This window comes from Leptosomus discolor, unplaced genomic scaffold (genome assembly GCF_034619465.1).
Source record: "Leptosomus discolor isolate bLepDis1 unplaced genomic scaffold, bLepDis1.hap2 HAP2_SCAFFOLD_82, whole genome shotgun sequence".
Classification (NCBI taxonomy): domain Eukaryota; kingdom Metazoa; phylum Chordata; class Aves; order Leptosomiformes; family Leptosomidae; genus Leptosomus; species Leptosomus discolor.
The window spans coordinates 232,012-250,686 of NW_028237936.1; the positions used below are offsets into that span (position 1 = coordinate 232,012).

The 18,675-nt window shown below is 55.2% G+C and overlaps 1 pseudogene; it reads right to left on the bottom strand.

The window, feature by feature from the left end:
- Positions 1–1,180: 1,180 nt before the first annotated feature.
- Positions 1,181–18,675, bottom strand: part of LOC147412343 (axonemal central pair apparatus protein HYDIN-like) — a 65,006-nt pseudogene continuing 47,511 nt past the window's right edge.

Sequence of the window (18,675 nt, forward strand, 5' to 3'; positions counted from 1 at the left end):
GCCTCTCCTCCCCTCTCCCTTTGGGGCTCGGTGCAGAAGAGATGGCACCTCTTCACGAGGGGGCAGTGATGGGGGAAGTGAGCCCACACAACCCTTGACAATTAACAAAAGTACTGTTTATTGCTGGGAGAGGTGGCAGGTGAGCCTGTGGAAGTGCATAGCGTTTGTGTTCAGTTAAACAGGGCTTTTCCCTTGTGAACATGTGTTGCTACCGCCAAAGAGGGTGTTGTCTCTCAAGTGTTTTTCAGTAACTCCCAGAATGACCTCCATAATTTTACCTGACACTGAAGTGAGACTGATAATTTGGGAACAAGCAATTCATAGTGTTCAGTGCCTTCATTAGGATACTTTTACTCCATTAAAAAACCCCACCTGGTATAAAATTATTGATGTGACAGCCTAAAAGCCCCAGGATGTAAGGCACCGCCAAAGCACGAAGGTGGGCCTGGAAATGTCAAGTTTTCCAAAAGAGCCCCTTACTTGATGACAGAGATAAGGACGGGTGACAGGAGTGTAGACGCAGTCGCCAAAGTGCCAAATAAGAGAGGCTGAAAGCATTTTTATTCTTTTGTCGTTGATTATCGTCCCGTGGTGAAGGGGCAGAGGCTGGGCTGCTGGTGGGGAGCCAGCTGGGCGCTCCTGCGATGCTGTTGGCACCATGTCATGCAAAGGAGCCCGGGTGGCTGGGGTACTGCCAGGTGATGGCTGTGGCAGGTGGACCCACGGCCATGGTTCTTCTGGAGGTGGATCCACCTCCATGTGCTCCAGTGTCGTCCTTCAGTGGGCTGTCACGCCTGGGCCTCGTCCCATGCCTTCAGCAGATAGACATGCCAGGGCCCCACGCTGTTCCCCTGTGTGCCCACTGCGCTGCACTGGACGATGATGCTTGTGTGAGCACGGGCGACGGCTCTCATGGCATGAGGGGTGATGTTGTTCCTCCGTCTCCTCCTTCTCCTTTGCCGATTGTCCTTCTTCAGGCTCCTGAGAGGTGTCTTCCTCTCTGGCCATTGTGGGAACTGTCTCTGTGCTGTCCCACATGAAGGTGGGCAGCCACCCACCTCGTTGCTCCGGCTGCTCCCTGGCAGGGAGCTCCCTCAGCAGCCCCGCGGGGTTTATTCCCGACCGACCGCTGCGGAGGTCGCTGCTCCCCCTCGGTTCGCTGACGAAGGCAGCCTGAGGGTCACCTGGGAGCGGGGAGGCCGCGGAGGTAGTACACCCAGCAGATGCCAGCCCCCCCGGGGCAGGAGACCACCAGCTGGGTGGGGACGTGGGCCGGGCCACCCTCGAAGGAGACGCTGATGATGGTGGTCTTCTTGGAGCGCAAGCTCTTGGCGGCCCTGACTGTGAAGGCCGGGTGCTCCACCGTGTACTGGAAGGCCATGGGCTGCGGGAAGATGTTTTTGAAGGGGATGGAGGTGCTGCCTCCAGCCTCGATGGGGAAGGGGCCCTGGGGCTTGGGTGGGAGGGCGAGGCCGAAGAGGGGGATGCTGTAATCCTCCTCCAGCAGGGAGGAGAGAGCTTCAGTGTGGCCCTGGTTTCGCCCAGCTGGCAGGGCTCGTAGGTCACCTCCATGCTCACTTCCGAGCCCCCTGGGCTGGCGGGGGCCACGGTGACGGTTTCCTCTGTCTGGAAGTCAGCGCAGTCGGTCTGCACAGGGGAGAGAAGAGACCAGAGAGGGGGACAGGTCACAAAAGCACAGCCAGCACCTCAGGAAGAGACGGAGAGTCCCCTGCTATCATGCTGCTATCACCCGTCCCCACCCCCCTGGTGAATGGCCATAAGGACTGTCCAAACGTGCCCAGCAGGGACAACCCTGCACCCAGACCTCAGAAGACCTTCCTGCCAGAGCTGGGGTTGAGGGTGGAAGTCCAGCTACCATGGAACCTCCAAGAGCAGCTCCAACAAGGGCAGCAGAGAGTGGTCTGCAAGTGAGGACAGTCCAGCTGGGGACAAGCCCAGCGTCGGTAGGAAGTGCCCTGGGCTCACACAGCCACACTGGCTATGCCAGGCCGAGCCGGAGGGACACGATCCCTCCATGGAGAGGGCTGATGCTGGCCACATGAGCTGCCTCCCAGCAAGAGCCCTGGGCAGGCTGGAGTCACCTGGAGGAGGTAGTCTGTCTTCTGCTGGGTGTAATTCATGATTTTGGTGGTGATGGTCTGGCTAGAGCCCAGCGTGGTGCAGAAGTAGAGGGGCTTCTCCAGCCTGCTCACAGTGGCTTTCAGGTGCAGGTTGTAGTAGAAGGAGCCCAAGTCGCTGCTCTGGAGCACCAGGCGTCCGGTGCTCTCACCCATTTTCAGGGGCTGGTACTCAAAGATGAGGTCAGCCTGGGAGGAACGAAGGGAAAAGCCACTGGGTCAGGCAGAGGCGGGGAGGCCAGGGCTGGGATGGCGGAAACTGGTCCCTGGGGCGCTCACACAGTGCTGGAAGGAACCCAGCACCAGCCCTCACTCCAACTCCCTCTCTCTGGTGCAGAGCCTCGCTGCATCTAGGGAACGGTTCACTTGGGGGACCATTCCCAACATCTGAGAACCCTCCAGCACTATCCCAGAAGCTTCTCACCCTAAAATGCCCCCACTGTCCCCAGGGCACACAACGCCTCCTATCAATCCAGGCTGCAAACACCCTGCCAGTGTTTGAACATACCCACACTAAATAAGGCGCATGTGGCACAAGGACCGGCCATGCGAGGCCTGAGGGGAGCATATCACAAGGGGTAGCATGGTAGACTTCACCAGCACAGGGCAATTCCCACTAGGGATGTTCTCACATGCTGCTTCCCCTCCAGATTATGAGCAGGTGGGAGCTGTCACACTTGGAAAGCAGTCCCAGATGGTTCATGTAGGGCATCACCCTTCAAGAACACCCACTCCCAGAAAGGCTTCAGGGAGAGGAGAGCCTACTGGATGAGCTTTGTACCTACCTCTCACTGCACAGGAACTGTGAAATGCTGGGGAACGCTGACGTCAGACACCTTGCAATCTACGGCAAACGTCACTGGGACAGGCAGAGGGTTGTCCACCTTGACGGTGGAAGACGCTCTCTGTCAAACAGCGGTGGTCATTTCAACAGTGCTGATGGGTCCCGAAGCGGTGGCCTTGAAAGTCACCATGTAGAACAAGTACTCCTTGGTCACCTCGTTGAGGAAGGTCACCTGAATCAGAGAAAAAGGGAAGCGCTGGTCATTCTGCACACAAAAAGACACCAGCTGTACCCAGCCAGCCCCAAGAACCCCCTGGGCTCAGCGCCCGACTTCCAAGAACAGCTGTAAGCAGCCGCCCAGGCAGAGCGCAAGACCAGGGAAAACAAAGCACGTGTGGTGTTTCCACGTCGTAGCCTCCCCATCGCCCATTGCGTCCAGCTCACCAATGCCCTGACCCACCTGGGCTTTGCAGTCCCCAGTGGGACCCTCACAGAGACGGACACCTGAGTGGGTGTGTGGGGAGATGCCTGCTGTTCAGTACCCACCTAGGACACCTACAGACCCACCAGTGGGGGTATGAAAACAGGCGTGTAGCTTCTCAGTGAGCCAACAGCTCCTTGAAGAGCCCCACAGCCCCATGTCCACGCTTACCATTGTGTTAAAAACTCCTTCCTTGTAGGAGCGGAACGTGAGCTTGTAGTCCTTCTTAGCAGAGCCTGGCACATCGACATATTCCAGTCCCTGCAGCACAGAACTGCTTTCCAGGTTTTCTGGTTTGAGAATGTCCACTACCACGAGGAACCTGTGGGTGAGAAGCGTGCAGTGATGGCCAACAGGAAGGACTCTCAGAGGACGCCTCTCGTATCGGGGTACAACACAGCCTCTCTCATCCTCAATGCCTCAAGCAGAGGGAGCCAGCTCTCATCCCCTCCAGGATGGGTCTGCATAGGCAGAACATGGGTAGTGTGATCCCAGACACCTGTGGCCAGAAACAGCCCAGCAGAGTGAAAAGCTTACAGGAAGGAGCTTCCAGGCAGTGGGAAGCCTTTCCTCGTGCTGCTGCATGGATTGCTGATGGGACAAGACTTCCAGGGCTGGACTCACCTCTGTGGTTTGTTCAGCCAGTTGGAGACGGGGATGAGCTCAGTGTAGGAAGTCCTACACGGGACCTGCCGGAAAATGGTCCCTGAACACTTTGGGGCCTCAGCAGTCCCTTGCAGGAGGTAGTACAAGCCTGTCCCATCCGGCAATGGGAAGAAGATGGAGCCCTAGAGACAAGAAACAGGGTAAGTGAGCTCTCCTGCTCTCTGTCCAGACCGGTTACTGGCTTTCAAGCACACCCAGAGTGTCCCAAGTCTCAGGCTGTCACTTGAGCAGCTTTGAGCAAGTCCAGCTGGCAGAGCTGTGACTGCAGTCCTGTGCATGCCCATCCTGCATGGCTGGAGATGGCAACATTGTACCTGCTCGGGCCAGCACAGCTATAGGACACAGAGGCAGCACGGCTGGGCAAAGCAAGGAAACGCTGGCCCTGCAGCAGAGCTGCTCTGCCCATCCCAACACTCCTTTACTAGCCTTACTAACCTGGGCACATCGGCTGCCAGCCCTGCGCTCGTGCAGGGACAGCCGTGGCAAGGAGGTGGCCGTCCCGGCTGAGCTCGACTGCCCTGGCAGTGCTGGGATTAGCCCCAACACTCTGGCCAAGAGCGCAGCCTGCGAGCTGGCATGGCAAGGTCCCACCAGCCAGGGTGGGCCCCGAAAAGCTCATAGCCAGTATGGTGCCAGTGGGTCACAGCCACCTGCCCTGGGGCATCTCCTCTGCCTCCAGAGCAGCTGAAAACTGCAGGGCACTTCATGCAGGGCTCTACATGAAAGAGATATGAGCATATGCAACCCTACAGGGCGCAGATCTGCTGAGCACCCTGGAGACTGAGCCCAGAAGCCTCTAGCCTCCACTCTTGCCCTGGCCTAAATTCTGGCTTAGTAGAGGGTCAGCTGGAAAAGGACAAGGGGCAGGTGCCTGACACCCACCTCCAGCACCCCAGAGCTGTTCTGAATTGAACCCCTGGACTGAAAAGCTTGTCCCTGGCATGTCTCAGAAATAGTGCCCATGAAAACAGAGGGGCCAGTCACACCCCATCCGCCCAGATTTAGACCTGCAGGAAGGGCTCTTTCCAAAGGGCCTGTATGACTGAAGGGGAGGTCAAGAGATCTCTGTGTCATTTCCCACCTGACTGCCCATGGCCAGGGGGGCACTGAGAAATGGCAGGGCAGCTTCCCCCGCCTTGTTCCCTGCATGCTGCAAAGGGAACCTGCGAGGGCAGGTCTGGCAGAAATGGTCGTGCCCAGGGCTTGGGGAGCCTGTGCAGCTCACAGGGTTGAGCACGGGGGTCTCCGAGCCCCCCTGGGCTGCATGGGCAGGGACCAGGAGCTGCACAGACCAAACTTCATTGCCTGCACCTTCAGAAAGCCTGGCTTTTTAGGTTCGCTGCTCCAATACGTTTAGTGGTCAGTCCAGACTTCCCACCTGCGCTTTCCCTATGCCTGGCCTCCAGCTGCCAAGAAACCCAGCTTCCAACATAGCTCACAGGACAACTTCAGCTTGGACAGGACCTCTGTAGGTCACCTCGTCCAACCTCCTGCCCAAAGCAGGGTGAGGATGAGGGTCGGCATGCTGAGGCACAGCTCACATACCTGATGCTTGTTATTCACAGAGCTCATGGTTAGGGGCTTGTAGGTGATCCTGTAGGGCTTTTTTTGTTGATTGGCCTCCAGATGGAAAATTTCAGGCCCCTTCCAGTGTTCCCCCTCAATGACAGGCTGCACGGTCCGGGCCTTGTTGCTCGGGTTGGACAGGAGGACGGTCTGGCTGTGCTGCTCGTGCACATCGCACACGAAAGTCAGTGTCTGCAACAGAGGAGCACAGAGGCTGCTTGGTCATACTGAGGAACCCTTTCCACTCTTCTCAGACTGACCAGAATCCATGCCAGGACCCAGAGCACAAGGAGCAGCTTTTCCTTGTCATAGGCAAAATATCGATTTGGGCCATAGCTTTTGGAGTAAATCAAGTTGGTTGTTCTTAAAGAAGGGAGGGGAATAAGTCTTTTGCATGCTGGGTGAAGGGGCCTGCTGCCTCCCAAGGAGGGGAGAAAGAAAGTGGGGAGTCCTGGACGGAAATTCTCCTGCACAGGACAAGACCTGCAGCTGCACAGTCCCTTTGGGGGCAGGCTGAAGAGCAGCTCTGGGCTCTCATTTGGGAGCAAGAGCCAACACCTCCCAGCTGCACCCTCCTGGAATGCCTGTGAGAGCCAGGTGCATCCATGCTGCATCCCTGTGCCCCAGGGGCGGGATGCAGTTGCCTTGCCCACTCCTAGTGCTGGATGCCCTCCCCTGCCCCGAAAAGGAGGAAAAGTGGGGCTGCGGGTGCAATCCTGTGGCTATAGCTGGGTGGCTCTGTGGGGAGGGTCTCAGAAGAGCCCTGCAGGGTGTCCCCGTAGCAAGGCTGCTGCAACGCAGAGCCAGGACAGCTGGGGCGCCCACTGGAGGAGCGGTGCATTTAACAGGGCAGGACGGCAATTACAGGGCTCAGAAATTTTGGGAATCCTGCCCAGCAGTTTTCTCAGCTCTCTGGGATACCCAGGCAGGACAACAGGCAGGAGTGAGTCTATGCACGGAAACAGCCTGCCCTGGGAGGGATGTGGTGAAAATGGTGGGGCAGGCGGGGGACCCATCCTGACTTTGCTCTGGTTACCTCTTTGGTCACAGGGGTCTCCACGCAGCACTCTGCCAGCGTAAGCCGGAGCGGCTGACTGCCCTGGATGAAGCACCGCAGGCCCTCGCACTGGATAGCACGGCTCAGCTTAGAGGGGCGGAAGGTCACAGTGAAGGGGACATCCATTCCTGGAGAGATGTAACCCTTTGTGGGGCTGATGGAGAAATCTGGCTTGAAGCTCTCGGCGTCCCACTTAAACCTTGCCAAGGAAAGCACAAGGACAGGCACGAAGGGTTAGCAACTGGGAGGCTGCAAACACAGCGCGCTGTTTCTAATTCTCTCGTGGGCTTTTCCATCAGATCTCAGGCACGATGCTGAGCCACCTGGCAGTAAGGCTTCAGGCTGGGCAGGACTCAACTGCACCCATCTGTGAACATGCTTTTGGTGTATCCCTTCCTAACTTCCAGGGCCTAATGGCACAGCCTTGGCTGCACGACTCCCCAGTGGGATGGAAAAGCAGAGGGGAACTATCTGGGCAAGCTACAGCTCCATCCAACCCCCCTCCAAGCTCTCAGCCCTCAGAAAAGACGGGGTTTTGCATTACTTGACTCCTATGTCACCTGTGTTCTGCATGACGATGCACCGGGATGTGTAGCTCTGCTGCACCACCGCTCCAAAGCTGAGGTGTTCCTGGTCCAAGCTCACACAGATGCCCTGGCAGGACCCCCGCACCATGAAGAGGGAGCGCATCAGGCCGTTGCACTCCAACGCCACTTCCTCGTTGAACAGCTGGATGCGACGCTTTGGGGAGAAGGTCACCTCCACTTTACAGGTGTCTCCTTTGGGCTTCAGACTTAGTTTGCTGGTGGGGTTCAAGCAGAGAACGTGCCCAAAGAAAGGAGTGGAGACTGCTTCATCTAGCAACTGAGCTATGAATCCTCCCTCGGGTCTTCCAGTTCCTGTTCTGTCCCCATCAACGTTGGCCCAACGCTACTCACTCCCTGGTACGCATCCCTAGGCACCAAGGTACGTGTTCCTGTGACGTGTCCATCTGGCCACGGTGAGCTGGACCGTGTCTTCCAAAGTAATTTCACATGAGCTCCAAGAGAGCTGTAACTCTTGGTCTCTAAAGATTACCTTTCCGTATCTAATATACACGGCCACGTCCTAATGTACGTGTCTAAAACAGATGAGAGGAATTGTACCTCCCCTCACTCCTGGCTCTTAGGGGAGTTCTGACACCCAGCTCAGATGAGACATTTGTATTGCAAGTCTCTGCTGGTAGAGCAGCCCCAGCAGGGAGGACAGGACAGCATACAGGCAGCCAGGACAGCACACAACTGTAATTATCTCCTAGCTCCTGCCCAGAGCAGCTCATAGCTACCTGCAGACATCCCTGCAGGCATACCAAAGTGCTCTCCAGTGAAGGAAGAGGCCTTACCCCAGCTTCTTGCAGCTCTGGCGTGGTGGACATAAGACTGAGCTTAAAAGTGATTGGGACAGCACTGTTGTTTGCTATGGTGGCAATCTTCTTCACCGTCTGTCTGATGGAGAGGGCTCTCAGCTTCACCTTCTTTCCTGGTGGTTCCACAACATCAACCTGAGGCAGGAGGGATTAATGTAAAGCCAAAGGAAAGGAGGAGAACAGGTTTTCTGCCACGAGGGTGGCAGAAAACCAAAACATGGTAGGCTAGGGAAGAGATGAGGAAAACTGAGAAAGCCATGCTGGCTGCCTGCCACCTGGAGTTTTGGGATTTGGATTTCATCTCACCTTCATTTCTGTGCCCTTTCCTCGGACCTCAACAGTCTGCTGACAAAGCCCATTGATTTCAAAAGGGACGAGCTCGTGGTAAGATGCAACCTCTCTGGGATAGAAAGTGATGGGCACCTCCACTGTCCCTCCCGGGCGTAGGATGGACCCTGGGAAGTCCACCTCCAGGTGCGTAGTGCTGGTGAACAAGCAGTTCAAGCTGACAGAAAGCAGAGCAAAGAGGAGCAGAGGTGTCACAAGGCTGTGTGTGCTCAGATGACATCAGCGCTGCTTAGGGCTCTCCTGTCTCCTCTCCCTGCATCCTCACGATTTCGCCCACAGTGGTCATGAGGACATGGAGCAGGCACATGCCAGGCAAGGGCTGAAGGACTGCGCGGAGAAGGCCTACCTCACATCCTTGTCTGCCTTGTTTGTGATGACAACGGTCTGCTGGGCAGGTCCCATCCCAGCATGGTAGACGAAGCAGGCTCCAAAGTTGAGTCTGGTGGTGGAGAAGTGGACGGGGGGCACTACCACGGTGGCCAGGAATACACAGGTAAACGTGGGACCCTTGTTGATCTGGTGGGGTGAAAGAAAGTGTGAGGCAGCTGAAGAGATGGGAACGACAACTGCAAACACCAGAGGTGGCCGAGGAAGAGGATGAGGGACAGCTGGCTGCAGTGACAATAACAAAAAGCAAGTGCCAAAGGACCCCAGAACAGAAATAGAAAGGGGAAGGCTTGGTCTGAGAGGAAAAGGTTTTTGGAGAGTCACATCCCTGCTTTGCGCAGCCACGTGCTGGCAAGACCTTTCTGAGCTGTGGGACCCGACTCAGGAGGGGCCTGGCAAGGAGACACAGCTCCATCCCCACGCACATCTACTTTGGGGGGGGGTGGGGGTGGGGGGTGCACACACCCCCCCCTCCAAACTAGTGGCAGAGAGGGCCTGGGGGATATGTCCTGCCACAAAACTGCTTCCCAAAGTGGTCCTGGATAAGCACTTAGTAAAATACTCCATTCAGAAGCTGTCAGGCTTGCTATTTTGGCAGCAGGAGCCTCTCTACCTCATTCAGGCTCTGTAGTGATAGAGCTCACCCCTGGCTCTGGGCTCCTGCTGCCAAGCTGCTGCAGAGGGAAGGTGAAAGTCCTGTACGAAACGCTGGTGCCTCACCTGCAGCTTCAGCTCTACGCCCTCTAAAGAGCACATCTTCTGGGGGTGAAAAGCCAGCTGTGTCTCTGCTTTCCTCTCCGCCCGCACGGTGCCCGTGCGAGGGGTGACGGTAAGGACCTGCTTACGGGCTGCAGGGCCGCTCAGTTCCCACGAGAAGGGGAAGCTGAACTTGCTGCTGTTGCGGATGCTGAAGATGCGCTTGATGTTCTCGTTCAGCTGTACCTGCGGGGAGAAGGCGGCGAGGACCAAGGGCTGGAGCACACGCAGCGTCAGCTGGCCCAGCAAGTGCTTCTTCCTAACGTGCTCCTGCATCTTTCCCATTCAGCTAATGGCCAATGTGAAAAATCCACCTCCCTCCCTCTAGAGACCCATAAATGAAGAAAAGCATTCCCTCTTGTGCAAATGTAGTGGCAAAGCTCCTGGTTAAGGCCCAACCTGGCAGGGCTTCGTGGGGCAAATGGTTCAGGGAACTGCTCACCTCCTTGAAATCAATGACGTTGACCTTCTCCGTGCTGAGCTTGGTGACAGGGTCGTTGCTGTCCTCACTCCTGACAGACACGGTCATGCTATAGCCGGTGGCCTTGATAATCAGGCAGAGGGGCTGGGTCTTCCTCTTGACATCGCACTTGAGGTTGAAGACTGCCTCTCCTTCTAGTGTCGGTGTGAAGACGACTGTAATGGGAAACCTGGGGAGAGAAGACCCTTTTTGCTCCATTCACTGCCTCTTTGCTTTCTTGGCCAAACAGTGCTGGCTCTGCGGGAGAGCATCTGGGCAACGGCTGTGGTGAGATCCCAGGCCTGGGAGAAACCAGGAGCAGCGCTCTGCCCTTCCAGGGCTTTCTGCTGTGGAGCAAGCCCTGGTGAGCCCTGGTCAGGGTATGATGATTCCATGCAATGGAACAGCAGAGGATACAACAACACGGCAGCAAATCCTGAGCCAATGCTGACCTCCCTGCCCTGCCCACATGCTACAGGGCAGCACTGGGTTGAGACCCCACTTCTGTCCCAAACACAGAGGAGGGCACTCGTGGAGCTCCCCGATCTCTCCGATCTACATGGCAGGGGTAACATCCTCTTTGCAAAAAGGAATCATCCACCTCCCATGACAGCGGTACCATGCGGGTGCCACCAAACCGCATCTTTGTAATTTTTGTGGGTAACTTCTGGGCACATGATCAAATACAGCCAAACTGCAGAGATTTAAGGAATTACCACTTCTCAGGTGAGGCCCAGTAGCTGATGCAGGGTGCTCTCTTATCTCGCAGCCTGCGGCAAGCCAAAATTCAGCATCTTTTAAGCCACAGCAAAGCTGCCCAGAGCTAACACATTCTCCTTACACCCAGACAGGCTCTGAGTGGGCACAGGGACATCCATGGTGGACCAGAAGATGAGCTAGTGATCTGTTACACTGTGTGAACTCATGATCACGTCTGCTCGCAAGTCATGGCTGCCGTTTACAAGAGAAGAGCATCTGTTTTCTGACAGGTGATCCTGCAAAACAGAGCCAGTTGTGTAAGCCTGTTGCTGTCCCTCACAATGGGCTGCAGTGCTGCTTCTGTGCTTTGCTGCTCTTGGTAGCTTTGTATAGACCATGTGTGGTGGAACAGAGAGGAGAGGAGACCTCGCACACTTAGGGCTGCTGGCTCAGGGGGTCACAGGGTTAAAACCCTCAAACATGCTTTTATCATCAAAACTAGAAGATCCAAAGCCTAAATTTCTCCAGGAAGGGGGCCTAGAAGACCGGGGTAACCCCAACACAGCCACTTTATGGAGAGACCTGCAGTTTCAAGGCGTCCCCATCGGGGAGGAACAAAACAAGGCAGATGTATGCTATTGCTGAGAGCCACCTGGTGACCGAGGAGGGGAGAAAGCCTCAAAAGCAAAATGACAGTGCAACGTTGAGTACTACGTTTGAGGCAATCTGGCCTGTGAGCCCTGTTACCTTGAATGAGGAGCGATGGAGCCTTCCAGGGGCTCTTATTTTCACAGAGGCGTTGCATCCCGCTGAGAAGAGAGAACTTTTTCTGGAAGCAAAGCTGAAGGCTTCCTTCTCACGGTTGATCATATAGACAGTCCGCTGTACCTTGTGCCCTGGGGAGCAGACAAAGAAGCTGCTGAAAAACTTTTGTTCCTCTGGCCGCCAGACCACCACTGCCTGCTGCGTGCCTGCCTGCTGGCTGAGCCCAGCAGGCAATTTGCAGCGAGGAGCGTTGCCTGCAGCACGGCACGCTCAGGATGCCAACACGGAAATGCACTTCTGACCCCCTGGGCTCCCCTGCATCACCCCCAAACCCCCTCTTGGAAACAGCCCCAACCACACGCCTTCCTCCTTTCCCCTTCCTCTCCCTCGTACACTTGGGTGCCAGGAGCTGGATGATCTGCTCACAAGTGCCTGTTTCCATTTCCAGCTTCCTTGGTGGAGCCAGCTGGAAAAACAGGACTGCTGGGTCCCTGGAACGGTCCCCATGTGAGGGTGTAAGGTACAACCACGGTGCTCACCAGTTAACACCAAGTGGAAGTTCAGGTGGGATCTGTCCAAAGTCACCAGCGGGTCAGTGGTGTTGCCCACCAAGAGGAACGGGACTGAAACGCTCTGCTCAGGGATTGTGAAGACCCAGAATGATTCTGTGATATCCAGGTGCTGGGGGATGAATTCAAACTTCATCTGTGGGAGAAAGAGGCAAATGGAGGATAACTGCTGCCCTTGGCAGGGTAAAGGGAGGGGAGTGCAGCCTATACCACCAAGAAACCCCAGGAACCTCCACCTTATGTTGCTGCGGGCTCAGAGATAGGCTGCTGTGCCTCTCATAGCCCCAAGACCTGGCAGAAGTGGGGTACAGGGTGACAACAGTTCATCTGCCAGTTCAGTTACACTGCAGTCAAAGGTTTCTTCATGGTCTTGGCAAGCTCACAGCGAGCTGAGATGCCCAGTCAGTGCATACATAGCTGGTGTTAAAACTGGCATACATGTGTTCTGGATCTACCTTCTTAACTTTCTGCACCCACCTCTGCTTTCTTCCCTGGCTGGATCTGACCTCTCCCTGTGAGGCAGAAGAAAGCCACCCATTCTGGGGGAGCTTCAGGGTCTTGGCAAGTCCACTGGAAGGAATACACGGAATCAGTCGGGTTCATCACCATGAAGGTCCTGGGAACGCAAAGCAAAAAGGACTACTAAGGTGGCGTTGGGATGTTACTGCCTTGGTCCTGTAGCAGACATCAGGCACTGGCAGTCCTGGACACCATCTGGAAGGAGTTATTTGGCATAGGGGAACAACACTGGGAGCACAAACATCTCACCTGCTTTCTAGGGGCCCTGTTTGTCTCAGGTGGCTAAAAATTAATGGCTACCAACAAAGGGATTAGCAAAGAAAGTAGCCAAACACTTGCAGTTAAAATGGCAAGATGGTAAGTGAAAATAGTAAAACGGTAAGTGAAAATGGTAAAATCAAGTCCAGTAAGATGCCTTTGGAAGATGGTGTTCTCTGTTGTGGTTGCAGCCTTCACTGAACCTGTCTGACTGCTATTTCAAGGCAACAAGGACGTCCCAAGGATGCTCTTCAAAGGGACAAAGGAGCGAGGAGCGCTGTCAACCCTTGTGTTTCCTAGCGCAGGCAGCTTGTCTGATGGTCAAGATGGGAGACCTCAGCCGAAGTCCCTGATGCTCTGAATGTGCTTGTCTCCCTCCAGGTCCTGGTGTTGGCTCTTCCCCAGCACCAGGCACACTCGGGCTGAAGCCAGTCTGCTGGGCTGTGCCATCAGCTGTCTGGTCATTAGTTACGAAAGCTTGGCAAAGAGGAAGGCAGGCAAGAATGTGCAGGGCAGAGCAGTGTTGTTCCCCAAAGCCTTCTCTCCACCGTACACAAGAAGCACAATTCAATGCTGTAGGCCCCAGGGGAGCAGGACTTCACACTGTCCTTAATGCCAAGCGCTGAGGCTGGCTGTACTGGGACGTGAAACAGCACCCAGGAATTTTCCCAGATGCTGTAACACAGACATCTCTGCTGTTAGTTCCTGGACATGGTTTGGGAATGACCATTTGGCCAGGAAGCATTCTGCAGAAGTTTGCACCTAGCTCCCCACTCCTGGAGCTGGAAAGAGTTTAACAGCTTGGAGTGAAGCAGCAGGATTCAGTCCTGGGCCCATTTACTTTGCTAACAGAGACATAACCTTCCTGTCTGTCATCTGAGTGTCTATACAGGGTGAGGTTCAGCGGTGGGTTTTGATTCGAGCAGTTCTCTGGGTCTCTGCTGGGCCTTTTCACTGTGTTTGCTGCCCCCACCCTGTTCTCCCTTCTGTCTGTCTTCTCACTTTCACACCTCTCCCCAGGACTTCCTGGTTTAGGATTTATCAAGCAGTAACGCAGAAGCAAAATGCAAACTGACCCCTCTCCTGCTCTTCATTGGGGGGAGTCCTGCTGAAAGCACTTGGCCAGAGATGCTCCAAGTGCACCCCAGCTCCCTTCTGTCCACCTGCAGCGGGAGGCAGGGGTGCTGGAAACAGAGGATTTTCCCCTTGAAAGGTGGTGTCCTACTATAACCTCTTCCTTACTGCAGGGAATTTCCTCTCCTCCACTTCTAGTGCCTCTCTGAAGCTCCAGTCTAGCCGTTGTTCAAGCCAGCTGGGCAGCACTCTGGAGCTGGTCTCTTCCTCCCCGAGCTCATCTCTGAACACCGTCGGTGCCACCCCACCGTTCTCTGTCGAGCCCTGCAGCGGCACCATCCCTGCAGGACAGGAGCAGCTCTTCCAGATGAAGTTCTCCCCTGTGTACGTGGGGGACTTTGAGAGCCGCATGCTCTGCAGGTAGGAGAAGTCCAGGTTTGCTCACTTTTCAACTCCTGCTTCTGCTGGATAGCCGTGGGAATAGCTCTGATGGGGTGGGTGGGAGTGCAGAGCTGGGGACAGCCGGCCCCGGAGAGGCAGCAGAAACAACCAGCATACAGGGGCAAAGGAAGATGATCATCCAGCCTAGGTAGAAGCGGGTGCGGAGACACTGGGAAAAGACTTTGTTTCACCTCCGCTGCCTCCGTGGTGGGGAGTGCAATCCTGTTGGATTTGCTGCTCGATGCTTGCAGAGAGAGGCTGCAAGGCTGTGCAAGGAGATAGGCAAGCAGGAGATTGGCTTTGTGGGCAGGTATGTGGGCCCCAGCACTCAGCCACTACTTAGAAAAGACGAAACGATAAACGATTTGTTTAAAAGGAAGAACAGCAGGCGAGACTGAACATAAGGCCCTAGAAGGGACTCGGGTCCATGTGGGAGATCTCCAGGCCCCCAGGACGTGCCAGAAGATGGGCGAAAGCTGCAACCTCATACCCAGCAGGCAGCAGCACCCCCCTCCAAGGCTGATCAGCCTGTTAGAAATTAGAAGAGGTTTATTAAGTGGCTGAGCAGCACAGGACCATGAGCAGAAGGAAAAGTAGAAGCCACCAGAGAGCACAGCACAACTCTGGGGAAGCAGACACTGGGTCACCTCATGGCAAAGGCAGTTCCTACTCCCACTCACAGGTCCCTGCCCGGCCTCCAGCACTCACGTGAATGTCCTCGTCTGGAAGAGCAAGGTCTCCTTGAACTGAATCGTGTCCGTATCCAGCTGGAACTCGGCATAGTCAACAACAGTGCTGAGGCGAAGCTCCACCTCGCAGCTGCTCTTCTCCAGGACAGCGTGAGCTGGTTCTGGGACTGTCTCGATCACCTCCAAACAGGAGAGGGAAGAATCACTAAGCAGAGCCCAGAAAGCCAGCCTGAGCAGGGAGTCTCTTGGCCTCCAAAATCAGCCACATACAGGGTCTAGAAAGGACCATTCCCATTTATTTCCCCAGAAAGGGGACAAAATTTGACCCTTCCACTATAGCTTTTTTCTACCTACTGATCAAAGCAATCGCCACCATATGCCCATGGGGACGATGACTGGGTATCATTGCTGCTGCCTGGCCCCCCCTATAAAGCCAGCAGGGCTCTAAATTAGGATTAAGTTTCCCTGCTGGAGCTCTGTGAATGGAGAACCCCAAGAATGAACAAAGCTAGAAAGCACCTATTCCTTCTTGTCTTCGGAGAAAGCACTTTCCACATGTCTTGTGGGGGCCAACAGCTACACTGGTGGTGGCTGGGGCTGGGCATTTTGGGATGGGAATGAACTCACTAGGAAAGTCTCTGACTGCTGAGGTTCTGATGGGGAAGAAGTTTGGTTTATAGGTCTTACAATGGTTCAGAAACTGGGGAAGAATCATCACCCAAGAAAAGGGTGTTGGGCAATAATGATAGTAAAAGTGAGAGTTTCTGAAGATGATACTTCTCCAGACTCCTGTACGGCTGCCATACAGTGCCTGGGCTGCTCCGTAAGGAGATAGCCCACATGATACAGAGACCACCAGCAAAGTCTCTGGTATCAGCATAGGCAGGGCTCAGAGCTCACCCACAATGTGCTGGTGGGCTAGCCAGCACCTAGAGAGTGCTGGTGTTGCCCTCTACTTCAAACCAAGAGACAGAGCACAGTGGTTTTAACTCCTTCTTGGTGAAATGGCACCGAATGAGATGAAGAGATCTTAACACCATAAAATGTGTTACCACAAGACGTGGCCTCCCATTCAACACAGGCTGCAACACTTCAGCTTTTGGCAGAGCCCAACAGTTTGCATGTGCCTAAAACACCTCTCGCCAAATAGACTTCCCCATCTTGCATGAGCGTATCGGGTCACTGTGCGCCCACCCCTCCCCTAAAACGCACGGCTGGTTACCCTCCCGGGTGGATTAAACATCAGGAGGGAGCAGGAGCTGCAGATGGTCTGCTGCCGTTGGCAGTTGGTTTTGCGGAAGCTCCGTTAGCTTTTGCTGTTGGGCTTCTTACCTTCTTCTTGACAGGCCACCTGGCTGCTGGGCCCCTCGTGGTGTCCACCCACTTGATGGTGCGCAAGCGGTCGTCCCAGTCGGTAACCTGCTCTGGAGGCAGCAGGAAGGAGATCCTAGCCACCGTACACTTCACAGGGTGCCTTTTGAAGGTGACTGCGACATCCGATTTCAAGGTCACTGTGATGTCCTTAGCACGGCCAGCATGGAGGTGTCCCACCTAGGGAGAACCAGAGAGCCAAGACCAAACTGGAATCACTGGCAAGGGCACGACTGACAGCAAAGGGACTGATATGGTGAGCAGCTGCGCCAGGAATCTGCATCTTACTCTGCATTTGTCTGAGGTTTGATACAGAAAAGTACAAAGGAAAGCTGCCGCCTCCCGTGACACAGAGCCCTTTGTGCAGGGCTGACAGCCCTGCCCAGCAGCGCCAGGGACCGCACCTCCCGCATGGCACTGGCGACTCCCTGCTCGCTGCCGGAAACCCACCGGGCAGGGCTTGAGCAGCGGGGAAAGGCAGAGCCACCCAAGCTCACCTGGGGGGAGAAGTGAAACGGGACGTCTGCCAGCCACTCAAACCGCATCCCCTCCACCCTGCTGCGGTTGGTGATCGCGAAGGTCACGGGGTAGGGCGTCCCAACATGACAGTCCCCAAACTGGATGTGATCCACTCTGGCAGCTGTTAAGAACAAGAGCAAGGGATCTCAGTGTGCGGTGAGCTCCGTCCCGACCCCTCATGCACACAGACACACGTATGTCCAACCCTTCCTTGCTCCAAGCCTTCCTCCCTCTGAGAGAGGCAGGTCCCCACCCTACCACTTTCAGGGCAACACCCTGACACGTCCCTAAACACGTGGCTGTGGCTGTGCAGAGGGACATGCAGTACCACAGGCATCGCCTCTGTGCACATGGCTGGCACCCTCACAGACCACCCGGTCTCGTGGGCAACAGCACAGTCCTGGTTATAGAGAGGACACAAATTATCAGACTTGGTCTTCATAGTACACCATGGGCTGGCAGACCTTCTTTTAGAGATACTCAGCTGAACGCTGGGATCTCGGACCCTTCCCTGCTAGCCTGCAAGCTTCTCCCTTGACAGAGGCTCTTCCCTTGTGCTCTTCCCTTGCGTGGCTGCTCTGCAGGCTACAAAAGGCAACGGGATCTGTCCACTAAGTCTAGACCACACCTGCACTGCCACAAAGTGAGCAGAAATGTGGATTTTCCTATTCCTTGCTCCATCTTGGCAGTCTCTCCTCTCTTACCCTCAATTATATCTTCCTCCAGATTGCCCTCTGTGTTCTCCTCCTTGCTGTCTGCCACTAGTCCATGGATGTTATCTAGCGTGAAGTCATCCTTGTAGCCTTCACCCACGAGCTGAATGTCGGTCTCTTCGTAGGGGTTGTCCACCACTGACAGGTGGACCTTCCCTTCCACACGCTGGGCCACGGTGGGTTTGAAAAGCTCGTCAAACTCCGCTAATTTCCCGTGATGCAGGACCAGGCAAGCAGTGTGAGGCTTCCTCTCTGCACAGCAACGGAAATCAGAGACAAGTGATACAGTGTGCAGAGGAAATACTGCCATGGGGTGTAAGAGGAATAAAAGGTTGAAACCCAGCTGCCTCTAAGCGGACGTTCTCCCACCCACAGATCCAGACCCTCCTCCTATGGTCACGAGACTGTGACACCACCACGCATTTCACTGCTGAAGTGTCTTAACCTCAGGTTAACACCCAGCTCTCACTCAAACTGCATCCAGCCAGCTCCTGCCATACGCAAAGCTGAGTCAGAGTGGTTCTGGCTTCTGTTGGCTTGCTGTGGGCTCAAAGGCTGCCTCTGTTCAGGCTGGTAACTTCCCACATGCAGCGAAGACCTCAGACAGTCTGCTGAAGTGGTGATAGGCCCCACAACTCAACCCACCGTGTCCAGAAGAACAGAAAAGCTTCCTACAACTTGCTAGGAGAAAATCTTGTAAAAGTCCACGTGCAAAACTAGGGGTACAGAGAGCCCCAGGACAGAAACTATGTCTGACACTTGGCTGCTGCTTGGCCACGCCAAGAGCAGGACACACATTTCCCTGCATGGATGACCACACTTCATGGTTAATGACTTTACCTTTGCCAGGAGAGTCCTCCTTCACGCCCACAGCTTGGTAAATGCAGTGTGTGGTGGGCCTGGCTTTCAAGAAGAAAACTCCCCCTTCATCCAACAGGTCTATCATCAACTGAAAAAAGGGAACACAGAGCATGACCACACTGGTGCGGGTACAGGATGGCACAGGGACT